Source organism: Amphiprion ocellaris, chromosome 11 (genome assembly GCF_022539595.1).
Source record: "Amphiprion ocellaris isolate individual 3 ecotype Okinawa chromosome 11, ASM2253959v1, whole genome shotgun sequence".
Taxonomy (NCBI): Eukaryota; Metazoa; Chordata; class Actinopteri; family Pomacentridae; genus Amphiprion; species Amphiprion ocellaris.
In genome coordinates this window covers 1778002-1795239 of record NC_072776.1, presented here as the reverse complement: position 1 = coordinate 1795239, position 17238 = coordinate 1778002, and the positions used below count along the sequence as shown (strand labels likewise).

Sequence of the window (17238 nt, the reverse complement as noted above, 5' to 3'; positions counted from 1 at the left end):
TCATAGCATACAGCTGTATTGTTGACTTCCTACTGATATTTTTCTTTATATTTTTCATTTTAGGCTTTTTATTTGTTTTTAGATGTTGTCACTCCAGGCGTGTTCAGTAGTTGCACCTGTCACCAAACAGCCCGTGTTTTTTAGGCATTTTCTATCTTGACAAAGATCTAATTGTGATTATGGCTCTGTTTAAATGAATCCGTGGCTTGAAGTTACTGTGCAGGCTTCCTCACCGATGCTATTTTCAAATAGCCTTACTCCTACATCTGCTGTACATACATTTATGTACTTTCTAGGAGTTCCCGCATTCCCGCCGCACACATTCACAAAGGCACTGCAGAGGTTTAGAGTGCTACTCACTAAGCTCTTTTCTCCTCTCTTCCTTGATGGTTTGAGGAGAATCTGCTCTCACCGTTTTTTGTAGGTCTTGTGATAATTTAGTTAATGGTTTGTTGGCGAGCTATGGAGCGAGAAAATGTAGTTCCCTGTAGAAATATTTAGCAGAATGCAGAGAGAATCGAAGCTGTACATTGCTATAAAAGCTTTTCACAAATTCTCAGCACAAAGTTAAATAATAAGACTCAGTGATACAGTGATTGTTATTTCAAGGTCTCGGTACAAACAGGGATTTTTGTCTTGAGAAGAAATGTGGAGGGAGTGAATGACGGCTAAAGGCAGTGTTATTCGAAATGTAATTTCCATGTATAGTAGATTCCCCCAGCAGAAAGAGAAAGTATTTTTTTCTAACTAAACATTGAAAAACATTAAAGTATTAAACATGTAGGCTACTTTAAAAGACTTTGTGTCCAAACGCCACAATAACTGTTTATTCTTCTAAACACACTTTCTCTACAACTTTACCTTAACCCTCACTTGTCTTGCTCCGCATTTTTTTAAAACTAAGCTTGACATTTGACTTCACTGTGATGGACTTGATCACTGGGTGAAGTGTGACATTAATGCTTTTTCACACTGCAGCATTAGACACCTAGATACGACAGATCGATTCAGAGGTTGTGGCACTGTCATATTAAAAAATACCACTTTGATTCAGGTGGCTGTTTGCTGGTTGCCATGTTAGCCAATTCCAGCATCCACAACATTTCCTGGCCAAAACTGTGACATAATCAAGGACAAGAAAACTATTTCTTTTACAGATGAAAAATGTATGTTACCAAGGTCACAAAGCTCTGAAGTTTCAGTATCAATTATTGAGAAAGAAATCAGTCCTAATGGGAAGGTCCTGAAAAATGAATTTGGGAAAGTAAGCCTCAGAGGGACTGATAACAATAAGCTGACTCTCATTCTGATGTATTGCTTTTATTGCAGTTGTGTGCTCTGGCTGTCAGTGGTTTTTGTGCTGGCACAGATGTGCATACCAGATGAGCAGGGGAAATGGCATCATCTCTACAATTACAGGAAGGTCACGACCTGCTGTCACGGCAACGGCTTGGCATCCGTTAGGAAACTGCTTGGCACCCACAACCTGCAGATTTCATAAACCTGCAATTAGGCAATGGGCATGTATCAGTTAGCACACTCTGTGAAACATCTGCTTGTCTGTGTGTGTGTGTGTGTGTGTGTGTGTGTGTGTGTGTGTGTGTGTGTGTGTGTGTGTGTGTGCGTGTGCGTGTGCGTGTGCGTGTGCGTGTGTGTGTGTAACGCAGTGAGAGACGTTATAGGGCAGACAGATAAATGAAAGACAGAGGAAACATACTGATGAGAGAGATCATTCTGTTTACATGACAAAACTCAGCATGAAACTGAGGTATTGGCTCACTTTAATGTAAAACTACTGTCATGGATGCAAAATCATTCATTATTAATTTAGTTTGTGATGACTTTCTGCCTTCTCTCACTCATTCTTCTTCTGCACTCTGATCCTTTACATGTACCTGCTCCACAGAGAGTCAGGCAGGAGCTTCTTTTCAGCTGCATTCAAGTAGCTTCATTGTTTGTATGAAAGAGTGTTTTAGCATCTTTTACAGCCTGCAACTTTACTGCTCTGGTTTCGTCTCATCGCTCCCATTAGCTGAGTTTCCAGACACAGCAGGCAGCTGTTTGTTTTATGTTTTTTTTGCCAAAGTGCTCTATGAACCTACTGTACGCTACCTGCTCAGCAGCAGTTGGCAGACAGGATACAATGACCTTTACTATCTTTCTGTGTAGATGTGCTATCATAAGATGACATGAAAGTATCCGGTAACTTAGTGAAAAACATAGCAGAGTCTAAACATTACAGTTAATAATTTATAATAGCGCAAAAACAGCAATGCAGGAAAATAATTTGATGCCTTTCTGCAGAGACCTTCAAGAGAAAAAAGATGAGGAGAATGTACAAGGTGAGGCGATGCTTGCAGATTAAAGCAAAGCAGCTTTCATGAACATGGCTCATGCAAAATTTTGTGCAGTAATGCATATTTATTGTATGTTAACAGGCAATAATAAAGCCGGTTAGCATATATATCCCCATTTTTATACATATAGGCCTATGTTGTATTCACCCAGTGCTTATTTGTTTGCTTATTGCACAAGTAAGCTGATAGAGATAATAAGTGGATGCTACATGTTGGTACTGATTGTATTAGGGAACCATGCTGTGTTACGGTAGCGCTTTTGGATATAAGTGTCTATGTGTGTAGAGGAGTAAATAGCACAAAGGATTTGTGGTGCAAAGAGTGTCTAGAAAAGTGTTTATTGGCTGCTGGGGGGTAGCAGAGTCTTCAGGAGTCTCACTAGCTGTGGAAAAAAAGCTGTTTTTCATGCAGGAGGTTCTAGTGTTAAGGTTATTGAGCCACTTGTTGTAGAGGAGTGGGTGAAGATGTTGGAGGAGGAGGGGTGTGAACTGTCCATGTCAATGCTGCTGGCTCTGCAGATGCAGTTCTTGTGAAAAGATGTCCCGAATGGCATGCAGAGGGCTTTGATGATGTGCTCGTGACCTTCTCCACTGTTGTGCGCTTCACAGATGTATGAACCACGTGGAGCTAAATAAGCTCTCAATGGTGGCTCAGTAGAAGGTGGTGAGAATGAAACTATGAAGGGATGCAGCAGCTAAAGAGCCAAAATATCCCCCGGAGGAGCTGATTAAAAGAGATGGGAGAGTAAATATTGGAGCGATATCATCATATCAGTCGTTCGCTGAAGTGAAACCTAACAGTGCTTGTGTTTGCTATTGTGTTCACTGTGCCAACTTGATAAGGCAATGTTGTCTTTAAGTGGCAAAAAAACAGATTTAAAACAGGTTTCATGTCTGAATGAACAGTAACGGTTTTTAAATTAATAAACTTAAGTGTCTCAGCACTTCTACAAGCATTAATCCACTTTTTATTCAGGTCATTGTTGCATTTGTACTGAATCAAACCTACTGTTTGGTTTAAAAAGGCTTTATTGCATTACATCAAAACTTAAAAAAATATTCAAGAAGTGAAAAGAAAGAGGACTTTATGTTTGGATCAGTTTGTCTGTGTGGTGCCCATATTCCAAAAAACCCAGAACTGCATCTGTTCTTGTTTTGGCTGTATCCCACTGAGACACATTATTTTTCTTATTTTCAATTTGAGCCAGGGAACTAATTGTTTCTTTCTCTAATTGCATTGAAATGCAAAAGGTCTATTTCTGTCCGTGCAGGAAAGTGGGACATGATTCTAAATGAAGATACTGCTTTTTACAGCAAAGTTTGGGCCTTTTTGGACATTAGTGAAATATTTCACATGGAGCTGTTACCGTCCTGTCAGAGAAGCTGCTGTGCTGTGCCATTGAGCAGAAGGAAACTAGACAATGCAGCAGCAGGAAAAAAAAAAGAAGTGTGGGAGTAAGATGTGATGGAGTCCTGTGATCTCTCAGCAGTTTCTATGGCATCACTCATGCACCATTTATCTACTGAATATTGAGGAGGCAGCAATATGTGAGTGAGTGAGCGAATAAGTGAGTGAGTGAGTGACCATCTTTTTTTTAAGGAGGATGAAGAGGAGGATTTATGTCATATCAAGCAGCCTCTATACTTTCTGCAGGCGGAATAATGGTCAGATACCTACTCATACTCTGAAAGGAAAAGTGTGGAGGCAGATACGTCTGTGACGAGTTTCCTGAGCCCTGGGCAAGTGCAGTTATGCAAGAAAATCCTCTTCTTTCCCGGACAGACGCCACAGATCCTGATGGGATTTGACGAAGAAAGGTGTATATCCTCATCCTGACACACAAACACAGAGGTATTCGCTCATATAAGCCCTCATGCTGTAAACCTCCTGAAAACTTACATCTATTTTGTGTTTCTTTACTTTGTAACCTCCTGTCCATCATTGCTGTTGTCTGAGTGCAACTTACTTACGGGTCAATATACAATTGCGGGACTTTTTTGTTTTTGCTGTTTTCAGGCCCGAAATCAACTCTGACCAAACACCACATGGCATTTTTACAGAAAAATTATTCTAAATATTATTTCTACAATTGAGTAAAATTGAAATTGAAAGTTATTTATAAAGATATTGTCGTAAACCTGTTGACTACTTTATATTAAATAAGTCAGAAAGCCGTGGAGTCTGGCCAGTCTTTTCTTCAGGAGGAAATGACATCATGTGGAGCAGGTCATGTGATCTGGAATTAACACACTTCCTGGAGAGGTGTACTTAGGTGGAAGTGATTTCTGGGACACAGATACAATTTGTTATTTTCCATCTAAAATTTGATATATCGCCCCAAAAGAAATATCTGTCCTGATTATCTCAACTTAATAAAAGAACACAATTCAAACTATTTCTGAATCAGCTCATTTTATCATTGTTTAGCTCATTAGAAGGTGGTTGGTATTAAATTCAGACGGTCATTTAGTTGAAATTTTAGTGATATCCAGTCATTTTTTATTAGTAAGTGATTGTTTTAATAATAAATAATTATTGAATTTGTAAAGACATGATCACAATGAACATAAAAACATTAGTTTTTTTTTTTTTTTTTACATTTAATAAAAATGTATGCAGATATATCCCATGGACTTCAAAAGTCCCTCAGGTATATATTGACCCTAATCATAGGAGCTGGACTTCTCTTGTAGGTTCTTGAACCTTGAAGTCCAGTTTATTTCTACTGAAGCTCCTACGGTATGTTAAGTGATTAACAGACTAAAAAATATTACTGAAGATAAGTCCTTGTTTGGAAAATAAATAAATTCTCCCTCAGTTAAATACATTTCCCAGCATGACTCTGTTAAAACTCTTGTAAACAGCTTCCTTGCATCGCAACATAGCAACAGATTATATTTGAATCAACAACACAAGAATGCAAAATAATATATTTAAGAGAATATCGGCAGTGTTAAAACAAAGAAAGCAAAATAGTCCTCAAAAGTCATATAAAGTCTACACTGAGGCATGTCGGTGTAGCTTCAAATGACTTTTATCAGCTGTTTCTATCAATGTTTGAAGTACAGCTGGGAGAAGATCACAGTTTTTTTGTAAAAAATAATAAAATCACATCTGCCCATAGCTGATTGAAGTTGCCACGGGTGATTTTGTCAGTGGGGTTTGTAGCATTGTAAAAAATTGACAGGACAAGATGGTTTCTTTTTAGACTCACAGAACACACCATGGACAGTTTTGATTACTTTTTACCAAAGAATAGTGAATTTGTTATTGAGAGTTGTGTAGACTTTCACTTGTGTGCATTTCCTATGATGGATAGATGATTCTGTTGTAGTGAGACATGTAAAGAAACATGGTCAGACAAGGAGAAACAGACGTGAACATCAATATATAGAAAACAGTTCACATATAGAAGTGAAGGAATGACATACAAGAATGAAAACATGTTGAATAGTTTATTGAGAAGATATGAATAATTTACTGTTTCACATGCTTTAAAAGAAAGGAAAATAATGTCTCCATGGCCCTTGAGTCCTCTGAGATAGATTTCACAGTGGTAAATTGACAAAAATGGAAGTTTTGAAATTAGCTTTTTACCCATAATGATTAAAAAAAACTGCATAGTTAAGTTGGTTTCATGACTTGAACTCACAAAAACTACATTTATTTTTCAGAATATTTCTGCGAATTTCTTATCCAACAAAATGCTACAGCAGCTTCAAATAGATACAATAAAATAGGCACACATGCAAAACAGTAAGAAAGAGTCTAAGGGTGCAGTGTCTAATATGACGCATAGAACCAAGTATCACTCTGTTCACTTATCGTAATTGTGTATGCATGTGGCAAAGTGTGATTTCAGCTGGCTTGAGACATTGTTTCATGACATTAATTAGCAGGATGTGTCTCATCACCACTGAATCCACAACTGAATCATTCTTCACTGGTTTTCTAGCTTTACACCAACACAGGTGTTTTCTTTTCTTTTGGTGGGTCAGGCCTCCACTCAGGTTCTGCAGACCAGCAATATGTTGGAAATTATGCAATGTAACTACAGTTCATGCACTGAAAAGACACCAAAAAAGGTGTAATTTGTGCTGCCAGAGCAGGTGCAGCAAACTAACAGATGACTCAGTCAGACCAGAGAAGAGGTCTAATGAAACAAACTTGCAGAAAGCTTGCAAGTCATGGGCAGACGGTGTGTTGTTCGCAGCGCCACAGATGAGTAAACAACCTGAAAGTGACATTTGCAGGTAAATTTACATCCACTTTAATGTGCAGGAGTGTCTGCGGAGCGCTGCTGTGTTTGTGCAGCGGCTTCATCAGCGAGCTCAGGTGCAGGAAGAAGTGTTTGAGTCGGTAATTTAGACGAACAGACAGGAAAGCTGGTGATTGTTTAAAGGTTTTTTTTTGCCAGTGTGACATTTGTCTGTGAAAGAGTGATGACGTCGTTGTTTCATATGGAGATTTTGATGCATTAAAACTAACGCAAAAGAGAAATTAAAGCAAAAGTGGTGTATGCCTCTCTTTTTGGTTTCCTTATAAAGTGTATATATGTCAATTCTGTAGCAGGCCTACTTAAGAACACCAAAAATACATCCTTTTAAACTTCAGTTATACTTGTATTGTTTCTAAGTAGTACAGATTAAATTTAAAGTGCATCTTATTTCATCAGATGTATGAACAAAACCCATTTCTTGCTTGATGCTTGTCCCCAGGTGCCTCTTTTAGAAAACAACAGCGGCCTCTGGATGTTATATCAGGGGTGAAAAGGTCGCCCAGATTCTTGTGACTATAGGACTCCAGACTTCTTGAACACTTTCTGAACTTCTTAAAACCATGCTGTGACTTTCTGGGAGCAATATAACACCACCACTATAGCAGTAAAAACATTTCATTGTGGTTGGAGTCTGGGCCACTTTGATAAGCAGCAAACGTAATATTTGCATTCAATCACTCGCTGACCACATATTTTAAAAGATTTTCCAGATTTTTTTTTGTTGCCAGTCACATCATGATTTTACTTTACAAACCTCAAACGATGTAATTTCAGTATTGTATATGTTTATGTATATGTTTTCTTATTTCCCTGCAGTATGCTGGCTTTAATTGGTTTTACTAATAGCAGCAGTAAAACAATTTAAACAATTTAATTTTTAAAAAAATCTTCTTGCACTTAATATCTTGATTTGCAGAGGCATTTAACATGAATGAATTTATTTCCAGCTCTCCTCTCACATGAGGCAGCAGTATGTAGGACCGTTAGATTCACTTTTAAGCCCCTTTCCCTCTCTCTCTCTCTTTCTGTCTCTTTTTCTGCTACTCTCTCCCCCTTTTATACCCTCCTTCTGCCTCTCCTCTCTCTCCCTCTCCTTCTATCTCCTCCAACAAGTGAAGACCCTTTTTTTCTCCCTCTCTCTCTCTTTTCAGCACATCCCGTTCCGTTGAAGCTTGAAGTTGAGTTATAGATGTCTGCTGGAATTTCTTCCCCCCTCATCCATTCCACTGTGTAATCGATGGAGACGACAGAGTGCAGGTGCAGCCGCTGCATGTGTTAGAGGCAGCAGGGGGACGGCGTGTGGTGCACTAGGACCGCGGAGAGATTCTGCTCGTCGTGTGCATTGCAACTACAGAGCTGGAGCTGTTGGAGGAAACCCCCCATCGGATCTGGCCATTATATCCATACATTTCTTTTTCCCATCTCCTCCACCGCGGCGCCGCTGAGTGGGGATCGCACCAAAAACCAGCGCGTCCTGGACGGTCAAGCACCCAGGAGAGGATTAGTACATGAACGCGATTTGCGTAAAAGTCAGCTGTCAGATTTTTTCTTTTTTTTTTCCTTTTTTTTTGGAACAAGAAGGTAGGGGAGGGTTGGTCATTTGGCAGCTTCGCTCCAACTCGTTTGGCATTATGCTTTATTGGCTGTAGTAGAATTTTTTTCTGTCTCTCTTTCTACCCGTCATCCGTTTTATTTCTAGCGCGCAAAGTCACATCTGCGTAGGAGAGAGGCGCTCAGCGCACTTCTTCCCCAAAGGACAAGAGACAAAAATCTACATTCTTCTATTTGGATTTAAACCGGACGACTGGCTGAATGGGTGACCTCGCTGAAACACAGACTATCACCAGCTTGCGCCCACTGTATGGAAACGTGTTTTCTCTATCGACCCGGAGTTGTGATGTCCAAAGCCACTGACTGACAAACGGCGTCGTACCATTTTGGAATCGAGTTGAAGGTAGGCCAGTTTTCTCCCCTCTTCTTCCCCTTGGCTCACCGACATAACACGGCATTAGATAAAGTTCGCAGACCTCGTTTTACTGCTTCTTCAATTATTGCGGCAGCACATTGATCGGCCGGGACTCCGGCTTTCCATCGGACAGTTGTAGCAGTTATTCTAGAAACCAAAAGAAAAACACGGTGGTGGAGGAAAGCCTATAATAACACATATCAGTTTCCAAATCCTCTGAGGCAGTCGAGGAGGAGAAGTTGAGCACCTGCCACTGTTGCAGCAACGAGATTAGTTGGAATATAGATCACAAATGGGCCACAAATACTCAGGAAAGCGATAATTAATAATTAAGGATGTGTGTCGCAGCGTGAGAGGAAAGCTCAGTGCCTGTGGTTCGTTTATTATCATTATGTATGTTTGGCTCACGATGTGTTTGCTCATGAGCTCAATCATGGAGATTCCGGAGAAGCCCTCTGCAGTGCAGTCTCATCCACCGGGCCGCCGGGCTCACTGGAGCTCACTAAGGAGAGGATTTAGATAAAGGTGTAAACGAAGCGGCAGCTTTCCCCCTGAAGGTAGCCTACCAGTAAGCCTTATTATATGCACAATCCTGCCTTTATAATGAGGATAGAGGCTGCTTGGTTGTATCGGAGCAGCAATGGAACAATAAAATCGAAGCACAAATATGCACAGAAAAAACTTATAATTCTCTCGCTCTCTCTCTCGCTCTCTCTCTCCCTCCCTCCCCTTTTCAGTATGTGTGTTTGTGTGTGTGTGTGTGTGTGTGTGTGTGTGTGTGTGTGTGTGTGTGTGTGTGTGTGTGTGTGTGTGTGCGCGCGTGTGTCACGTGCACACCCACACACTCCCAATAATGGAGTTTGATTGTGTGTGCGTCACTGTAGTTACCGAGTCCAAATTGGAGATGCCAAAACTCTCGCACACATTCGTTTTAAAAAATTGTATTATTTCAAGTTTCAGACAAAAGCCTAATCTAATCATTACGGGGGGGGGATCCAACCTCACTCTGCTTAATCAGCGTGCTTTTTTTTTCTTTTTGTGCCTTCCCGACCTACTGTACCGGTGTACCCATGGGGACAAACAGAGCGCGGCCCATTGGGTGGAACCGTGCGAATGCCGACGCATGACGCAGGAATCTGAGTGATGATAGATGATGATCCTATTTCTGGAAGTGCGCCTGCATGGATCAAAGATGCCGGACCACTTTATAAGCCTCGGGAATCGTTATTTATTGTTGTCTTTCTGCAGTATGGAGGCTCAAACCTGCTACAAGCCGCCGTGAAGAGGAGATTGTAGGTGGTCTTTCGGTCAGTGGCATCATCTTGAACGTGCTTTAAGTGAGCCATTGCTTGCTTCTGTAAAGGATACCTCTCTCACAGACACACACGCACATATACTACAAAGAAGAGGCTATTTTAGGTTGCTCAAAACGCTGGCTTATATACCGTTAATCAGAGCAGACAGATTTTTTTTTTAAGTTTGTCAGATGACCCATATCTATGCGTGCTGGCAGGTACTGCGCGCCAGAGGCCACTTGGAGGTGAGCCATGTCTCCAAATCCACGTTGTTAACATGGGAGGCTGAGAGAAAACCCTAAAAGAATATGTCACACTGCTTCTCGGTGTAATTTCTACCAGCACGGTGCCTCACATTAATGAATTCAGTAAAGTCAGTGGTGTCTGATGTTACAAAGTGCAGCAGATAAAGCTGGCAGGCCGCTGCTCCTGCCAGCAGCGCCTCGTCATAGGGAAGATGACAGGAACTGTCCGTGGTGCTGAAACAGACAGCTCCTTTTGTTCAACTCTGGGCTGCTTTTCTAAGCTGAAATGTTCAGTGGAGCTCTCAGTTAAATGTTAGGTTGGAATATTCATTCAGGCACACGCATGTTTGTTTGTTTTTTTTTTTTTAAAGATAATCTCTATAACAAGCCATTTGAGACGCTGTTAAAGAAGATAGAAGACAACCGAACTGCACTGTCTTAATATTTGGCCAATAATAACTTCATTCATTCAACTCTCCCCTTGTAAATTATGCTAATATGTTTCATACACATTTCATTTCACCCAGCGTAATTGACACATCGAATCCCATGGCTGCACCGCTCATGGTATCATGACACATTGAGCCCTATATCCTGTACCCTGTGTTTTGTTCAGTTTTTGGCCCTGAATCACTGTGTTTTTTTGTTTTCTGATTTTTTGCTTTAAATGGCATCATCATGTGCCCTGAGTGGTGTTAAAATCCATTAGCTGATCATCTTCAAGTGGGGTTTGGCTTAGCTATGGGAAATCTGGGTTTGTAAAAATGAAACCTATTAACACCAGGAAAGTGCTGCACTACAAACAGGGGCTGTGATATCTGTGCAACTAGGTATTAATTATATAATGTCCATATTTAAGTAGCTGTTTCTTCTCTGTGTTTTATGTTAGTAATTAGTGCAAATTCAATCAGGGAATTTATTTCTCATTGTGTGTACAGTTTGCTAAGATGTATTAAATTAAGACCCTGAACATCAAACCTCTAAAGGCAGTTTTGTTAGTATTTCCAACACTGAATACTGTATTTACACAGCTCAAGATTGTGCTCAATAATAGCATTTCTCCTGCTGTATTTTCTATTAGGAGTCTATTTTGGATTTCTTTGTGGGCTGAACACGCAATTAGGCCTGTTACAAGGCATAGGATACACGCCATGCCGGCTATAAACACAGCTGGGGAACCGATACACAGCTCAAGTGGAAATCAAATTAACCCTGGGGGAGCTGGGACATCTACTGTGCACCTAATAATTGACTGCGATGCTTTTCTGTGATTACTTCTTGCTCACCATCTACGGATGTGCCCGATCCACTGTGTGTGCATCAAAAGAACTTTTTCGTGACAACAGTGCTTGGTAACCGTCACCGTGTTGCTGCTCAGTGGCACTGCAGAAAAGGCCATTTGTGTGTTAATGGTCATCTGCTATGAGGGAATGGCTGGTGGAGTCCTCCTGAACTGGTCTTATGCTGGTGATGAATAATGTGTGTGTGCTTTTTCCCCTCAAGTTGATTGAATTAGGCCGCCCTGCAGATCCATCGCTCTCCCAAGGAACAAAGGCGATCCTGCAGCGAAGTTTATCAATAAACGGGTGGTTGGAGTTTAAGTGGTAGTGTTGCTGGGGGCAGACAGCCGGTGATGAGGAGGAGGAGGGGGGGAGACACACTTAGGGAGCGTCCCACCGATCACACAGCAGATTGGGAGCCCTTGGTGCTAACGTCTGTCGGTCCCTGCCGTGGGGGAAGAGAGCAGTGGAGCCATGCAGAGCTGACCCAGCACCACACACTGGGCCAACTTCAGGTCAGCCTCCTCCTCGCTGAAGCCAGCTCAGTTCAGCTGCTCTTGCCATTGTAGCTTTTCCCAACTACCTGTGTCTGCATGCCGCAATCCCTCGCGCTTCAGTTATTTGGTCAATTTCCCAGTGATCAGGTGACAAACGTGGCCGATTCAGAACAAAGCATCCAGCAAGCACAGCGCTTTGATGGCTTTGTTTTGAAGGCTGGTTGCTTTGACATGGACCCCCATGAGGCCACTGGCAGCTGAGCTCCCACTGTGGCAGATTGATATTTGTAATTTAAGGGAAGCTGTCACACAGCATCCTCCAGATGGAGAGAGCCGCAGAGGCACGCAGTCGATTAAACACGGTTTGTTTAGAAATAATCATTTTGATGTGGGAGCTGAGGATTCATTTGAGGCATATTGGCTCTAAGGTTCAAAATGTTCAATTACACACTGACGCATACAATCACACAATAACAATACATGTAAAAGAATGTGGTGTCAGGGAATAGAAGCTTTTAGCCTGTGTGTTCTCCAATAGAGCCCTTCAGATCACCAGATCACAGCAGGAAGGACAGGTCAGATGATTTGTGTCCCTGTTGCAGAAAAGGTTGAGGATAGGTTGAGAGCTAATTCATTAATTCATCCACTGTCATGCGCACACGCACATGCACATCGTTTTCATCAGTGAACTATTGGAATTGATATTTGGAGGAGGGTCGTGTTTTAAAGGGCCATCTCCTCCTTGTCACATTGATTGACAATAAAAGAACAATAAACAGCACAGAGAGAATACTGCTTGATTAACTGCCCTTCAAAAGAACCAAACATGCTCAATAAATCAGGTTTCCATCTCGCAAATTAGGACGATGGCATTTAGATGCTGGTTTGACGACCTTCAGGCCTGAACTCATGAGACATTCCCACTAAGAGGTCGAAACGATGGTGAAACCCAGTGGTGATGTATAGGTTAAGAGCAATAAAATAATTTATATAATTATATAATTGTATACAGTGTTTGAATTGGGAGGAAGGAAATGGGGCTGAGAGAGTAAAGAAAGCTAATGTGTGACAACTCCACTCAGTTCTTGCAGTTCAGCCAAGATGGTGGTAGAACTCACATTAGGGTTTTTACTTCCTCGATATTCTCTGTAAAATGAATTACTTCCAGATGGAATATCAACTGGATGATAATGGAATAATGACCAAGAAAGTACTAATGGTCTAATTTAGTTTAAAATTCATTTCGTATTGTTGTGGACATGCCAGCGAAGGATGATTAAAAAAGTTCAGCCACTCAAACAATGCAACATTATAATCAATTACACATAATGGTAGGGCAGGACTGCAATGTCGTACGTGGTTTTAATGTTGCCAAATGAATCTATTTATCTAACAGCCATACAATCTTTTAGAGCAAGTATGATTCGGCTTTTTCCTCCATAATCCTACTATTTCCTTTCAGAATGGCAGCAAATGTCCTGTGGAACTGTGGTTGAGACTTTTAAATCCAATATTTTAGATAGGTTTCAAGCCAACTATGATATAGTGAAAGTATTTTTTGGAGAAATTTCTATCAGAATGGGGAGGTTTGATCCCAAAGAGCTGCATTGTCACAGTGCCAGTGCAGCTGAATTAGCCAAATTTTTCAAAGTTTGTAGTAAAGGTGTTGTCTGCGATTCTGGGGAAAGACTGTTGATATTTAGCTAGTTAGCATATGCCAGATTTTCCATCACTCTTACTTCCATCACCCTCTTTCTCTCCATCTACCATCCACTTCTTTTTCCCACTATGCTGTGCATGAGCACAAACAGGCACAGTTCTCTCTGGAATAGTGCTGTGTGGATCGGTCCAGGCCACTTTGTTTATTTCTCATTTACAGAATCAGAACTGTGCTCAAATACCAAAACACACAGCAATCAGACTGTGAAGAGATATTCACTGAATTTTACCAAACAGTACTGAATTAGAATTGCATACTCCACATTTAAAAGGTGGTTAAAATCCACTCAGGTACTCAGCACTGACATTTTCATTCAAATTAGTTTTTTGCACTTGTCTGGTTGTATTATTTGATTATTTTAAGGTTGTAAGGACAAAGCACAATGATGTGATTTCTGGCCCTCTTTATGTTTTTATTGTACTTGAATTGTACTTGCACTTGTTTTTCCTGCATGACTTACCTGGAGAAAATAACTAACAGACTACCCAGAGACTAAAATCTTGTTCAAACTTTACTGTTAAGGCAGCAGAACTCAGGATACATGACAATGGATGTATGAACTCACTTCCACCAATATCTCTTCTCTGATAAACTAATATTTTCGCTCTCTCAGCACATAGCAGAGATCCCCCTCCACTGATGTCCTCCGTATTTTCTTTCTTTCTTTCGTGCTCTAACTTGTCTCTCTCTCTCTACCTGAAGTTCTTACCTGAAGGACTTTCTCAGAAAACTTCACTTCTCACTTTAACTGTACTTTGACAGCTGCCGATGTGCTGAACAAAGTCAGGCCTGTCAAGGTTGCTTTCAAGAGCTTGGCCCTTTAATTCAAACATTTAAAAGAGTAATTTGCTAACCATTGAAGTATTTAAAGAAAAATGGTGTTGATTTTGTAGCTCTGGGTCATTTAACTCACCAGAAGCCCTTTTATGTTTGAGCATTTATATGGAATTACCATGTATTGGGGTTGGTGCTTCTGAATCAATGTTTAAAGGAGTTAACCAAGGAGTAAAAAAAGAATGAATGCCAATAGAGGTGAAAGAAAGTTAAAAAAAAAGTAGCATTAAAGAAGGCTGAATATGCAGAGTGTAGCAGACACTGCAAATCTGAAACCCAATTGAATGTATACATGGAAGTTCTTCACCTCTATGATATCTGAAGCGGCTTTTTATTAATGCTATTTTAATGGCAAGTCCTTGAACCCAAATGAGGCTCACCCAAGAAATTCATCATTGCTTTAGTCTGTCTGGACCATTGACTAAAAAAGATGAGCAAACTGTCTATGGCCTCACCTGTACGTTCTCTTAAGTGTAGTTTTGAAGCTCAGTGTGGTGCCTTCACGCCAGACTTCATCTAACTCCCTGATAATCCAAAAACTGATAAAGAAGTAGAGATAAGATGGTTAAACAAACATTTCTGGGCTATCAACAGTTGTAGGATGGCCCCCACTTACTATGCACTTAATTGTGAATAACTTCAAGCCTTTATAGAAGTGAAACAGGTGAGATACAAAGATTTGTCTCTCATACAATTGTCACAAATGGAGAAATTAACTACAGAGACCATAATATTTGTTTAACAGCCTGTAAACGTGCTTATTTCTGCTGTAAATTTTGATATTAAAACACATTGATCAATGAGCATTGACTCACTTTTGGAGTCAGCCTCTATTGGCCTTTTTGGGAACTGCAGTGACTTAATTTTTCAGCCTCATATTTGTGCTTTGTCTGAACCAAGTAATGTGACATTTTTATCAAGCAACAAAGTGTGCAGAGGGAGGAAGTCAGGGTGAACAGATCAGTCAAAAAATGGCAGACTTTTTGATGTCAGACTGCTGTTTATTTCCCCATTTCGTACCAATAGTCATTAGTGAGAAATCCGTAACCAAATAGGTATTAGTTACAGCAATACAGTAACTGATTGTTGCTTGGTCGGTCATAACCAAGACCACATTAGTCAGAAGTAGCCAGACTTTGCAATAGTGGTGCATGACCTCTGAAGAAAGTTATGAGGTTAAAATCAATGGTCAACAAAGTGTAAATGTTTTGTTTTAACCCTCTCTCTAAGCTAAGTTTAGATTTTTTTTAAAGTGATGACAGCAATCTTCCTCCTGATTACAAATTAAAATCCCTCATTCCGCAGTTTCAAAAATGCTCATATGACAAGTTTTTGTCACAGTCATTTGTAAGACTGCGGTCATATGTGCCATTCTGAAAGATGACAAAAGATCTTCCTGTCATTATATTTTGGAGGACACATTGCCCTCTCTGCTACTATATAGGAGTGAACATGACTTACAGCCCCATCAAGAGAGAAAAAACAGTCTGGATGATGTTGATTATTTCTCGCATGATTATGTCTGGCATGGGAACAAGCTTAAATAGATCTTCATTCTGACCTTATTCTTATTAAGTTTCTCTATTACCATTCGCCATAAAACAAGATGGGTAGACCACACCAGCTGCAATGGAATCATTCTCTCAGCTGTCACTTTGCATTGGTTCTGGGCAAATCTTGCCAATGTCCCATGGGTGAACGTGTAAGAGATGCAATATGAGCCGCCTCAACTCACGTGCACGTACAGTACACACAAACAAAAAGAGTGCAAGAATGTAAAATACAGAAAATGCTCTGCCCTGTCTTCGTGATGAATACATTCACACACACAAGATGAGCCTTGGCAAATTGCCTTGTCTTACAGGATGACATTATATTTAAAGGTGTAATTTAATCATTTCTTTTTTTTTGTAGAATCAGTGGAGAAAGTGAATCACAGTTGTAGCGTTCCTCGGAGACACGGATGTGGAAAATGTCGGTGCTGGCAGTTACTTGTAAGAGAGTTGTTAGAATTTTCAAGATCAGATTCGTTCACAACAGTGAAATTGTAAGCCGTGATCTCTCGGTGGACTGGACCACAAAAAACAGACAGAGAAGGGGGAGAGAGAAAGGAGAGACTTTATCTCAATTTTCTGTTGCTTGGCTTGTCAACTTGTCTCTGAAATCCACTCAGATGGCCCCAGCTCTGAGCTATAAAGAAGGAAAGAGAAAAAAAAAAGCACAGACAAGGTCATGCGAGAATTGGCAAGGGAGAGAGAGTGGGGGAGAGAGAGGAAAAGAGGTGTTTCTGCTGCTTCCTAAAGCTAAAACACTCTGCCCTCTTATTTTGTCATCTGCAGTGGTCTGTGATATGGTGCAATGAGTCTCCAGGGAGTGGGGACTGCCATAAATTTTGCGCCGTTTGAACAGCCGTCTCTAACATTGTGTACAGGATGCTGGCTATTAGTGCCATCGGTCAGTAATGAGTGGGTACCAAGTCCCAGCCAACTGTTAAAGGTCTTTAAACACTCCAGTTCACACAGAAGCACACACATGGCAGTGGCGTAGCATAGCAGACAGCCTGCTTGTTAGAGGATGAGCAAAAATTTTGAACTGTTGGACATAAAGAGCTTTTAATAAACAAACATCATAAGCTACTTTTTAAGTGCGTATAACGGCAGGATCTCTGAGTGTCAGTGTCTCCGTTTGTTAGCGCTGTGACATTGCAGTGTGTTTATCGAAGGTCAGTGACATCTATGTGTCTGTTCATCTTGCATATGCTCGTG

At 40.7% G+C, this 17238-nt stretch overlaps 1 protein-coding gene across 4 annotated transcripts in view; it reads left to right on the top strand.

Annotated features, from left to right (window-relative positions):
• The first annotated feature begins 7803 nt into the window (after positions 1-7803).
• Positions 7804-17238, top strand: part of il1rapl1a (interleukin 1 receptor accessory protein-like 1a) — a 174460-nt gene continuing 165025 nt past the window's right edge. For 2 of the 4 annotated variants that reach the window (XM_055015566.1, XM_055015565.1), the window contains exon 1: positions 7804-8590. The gene's annotated coding sequence lies outside the window, so the exon portion shown is untranslated. The remainder of the gene's footprint in view (positions 8591-17238) is intronic. The other 2 variants (XM_055015568.1, XM_055015567.1) reach the window with 1 other exon arrangement.